Source organism: Dipodomys merriami, unplaced genomic scaffold (genome assembly GCF_024711535.1).
Source record: "Dipodomys merriami isolate MVZ:Mamm:240054 unplaced genomic scaffold, mDipMer1.0.p SCAF_4, whole genome shotgun sequence".
NCBI lineage: Eukaryota > Metazoa > Chordata > Mammalia > Rodentia > Heteromyidae > Dipodomys > Dipodomys merriami.
The window spans coordinates 26,123,905-26,126,059 of record NW_027205603.1 but is presented as its reverse complement, the minus strand read 5'-3'; the positions used below and the strand labels follow the sequence as shown (position 1 = coordinate 26,126,059).

General features: G+C 35.2%; 1 non-coding gene across 1 annotated transcript; it reads right to left on the bottom strand.

Moving 5' to 3' along the window:
• Positions 1 to 392: 392 nt before the first annotated feature.
• LOC138806436 (U2 spliceosomal RNA) lies at positions 393 to 583 on the bottom strand. Its single transcript, XR_011365880.1, has one exon. It is a non-coding gene; the product is annotated as a U2 spliceosomal RNA (small nuclear RNA).
• Positions 584 to 2,155: the final 1,572 nt, after the last annotated feature.

The following is a 2,155-nucleotide window of genomic DNA, read 5'->3' as shown; positions in this document are numbered from 1 at the left end:
CAGGGCTTGGGAGCTATCCCTGAGCTCAAGTGCTCAAGGCTAGCACTCTACCATTCTATACAGCTCCACTTCTGGTCTTTAGATTTTAATTGGAGATAAGAGTCTCATGGAGTTTCTTGCCCAGAATGGCTTCTTGCCTACCATCAGATCTTAGCCTTCTGATTAGCTAGGCTTACAGGCTTGAGGCACCAGCACTCGACTTGACCATAGGTGTGAAAGATTTTACCCATCAACAGTAGCATTATTGAGACTTGAACATATAAATTCAGACTATATTGGTGATTGTTGACATGAGATTAATATCTACTGAAATTGCTACTTTTCTTCTTGCCTTTATTCTTTGTTTCATCTTTTATATATATATTTCTTTTTTTTCTATTTAAAAAAAATTTTTATGGTGCACCATTCCTGGAGGTACTGCAATACCAGGTCGATGCATGGAGCGGACAGAGCAAGCTCCTATTCTGGCTCCCAGCTCCAAAGATCCATTTAATGTATTGTCCTCGGATAGAGGATGTATCAGATATTAAACTGATAAGAATAGATAGTACACTTGATCTTAGCCAAAAGGCTGAGAAGCGATTCATCTTTTATATTCTATATCTTTTCTGCTTTCACTGGTCTTAATTAATCATTTCAGCTGATTCTGCTTTTTCTTTATTAATGTGTTAAATAGAATTTCTTCTTTTTAAAGTGATTATCCTTGAGTAATTTACATTTACAAATAAGCCAAGTTCAATTTCAGAAAAAATGCTATCATTTTGTGAGTACTGCAGGTATCTTTTAACAGTGTATGATTATGCCTTTCTTTCATTGTAACATTGTTGCCCTTCATTTCATGTATCCATAAGCTATGGTCATCTTTGTGGCTATTATTTTAAGTGATGTGCTTAAATATTATGCTTTATTATCATCATTGTAAGCAAATAGCTAAGCATTAAACAATTAATTAAAATATGAAAAAGAAGATTTTTTTGCCTTTTCTAATATTTATGAATATTGTGGTTGGACAGTAATACATCTTTCTAAAATTCATATGCTAGAACTTAAATTCCAATTTATAATGTTAGGATGAAGTGATTAAGTCATGATGCTGTGTCCTTATCAATGAAATTACTAATCTTATTAAAAATGTCTTCAGAGAGCAATGCCCCCTTTTCCTCTTCTAAAATGTCCTGGCAAATGTTTTTCCCATGTGAAGGTCATGGCAACATAAAATTATTTTGGAAGATAAGACTGAGGAATCTTCCCACACATTGTTCTTGATCTTTTGGTCTCCAGAACTGTGAAAAGGAAATTTCTATTATTAATAAATTACCTAGCTTCTGGTATTTTGTGAGAGCAGCCTGAGCAGACTAAAACAAGGAAGATCTGAATCCTTTACCTAAATCTTTGTTATATTTTTTTGGCCAATATATTTAGTACTTATTGCCAAACAGTTGATTAACAACATGTTTCTTCAACTTTTGTCAAAAAATGTTTCTCTTCCTTTGCAAAATAATCTTATGGGATACATATATACACATAAGTTGTTTTCTTCTCTCTATTCTTTAAATGTTTTGTTCTATTCTTTTCTTACTTGCATGGTTTTGAAGAGAAGTCAGAATGTAGCTTATTGTTGCTCTTATGTAAGTAATGTAAGCAAGATGATAACCCCCCCCCCACCTTCGCTCCTTTCTCTCTGCCTTAGATTCTCTGTAGTTCAAATCTGATACAATTAGTTATAAATTTTAACTTGTCTGAACCTCCAGCATTTTTGTCTACTACAGTTAAGTTTTCCTACTCCAACACTGGTGCTACAGTTTAGGAACCCTGAAGCTGAGCCACACCTCCAGCCCCCCCTCCTTTTTTATTGTGAGAATACCGTACAGAGGAGTTACAATTACATGGATAAGATAACGAATACATTTCTTATCAAGCATTGTTGCCTCCTCATTGATTCCCCTTCCCATCCCTTCCCATACTATTCCCCTCCCTCCACCCGATCCTTCCCCCACCCCCCACCAAAGTTGTTAAGTTCGTTTTTCGACATAAGGACTTGTACATCTCATTGTTGCAATGGGTCCACCCGTATCCCTAGTTAAACGATTTGTTTTTTTTTCCTTCCCCTCCACAAATTATACCAACATCAAAAACAATGAAAGTATGGGTTATA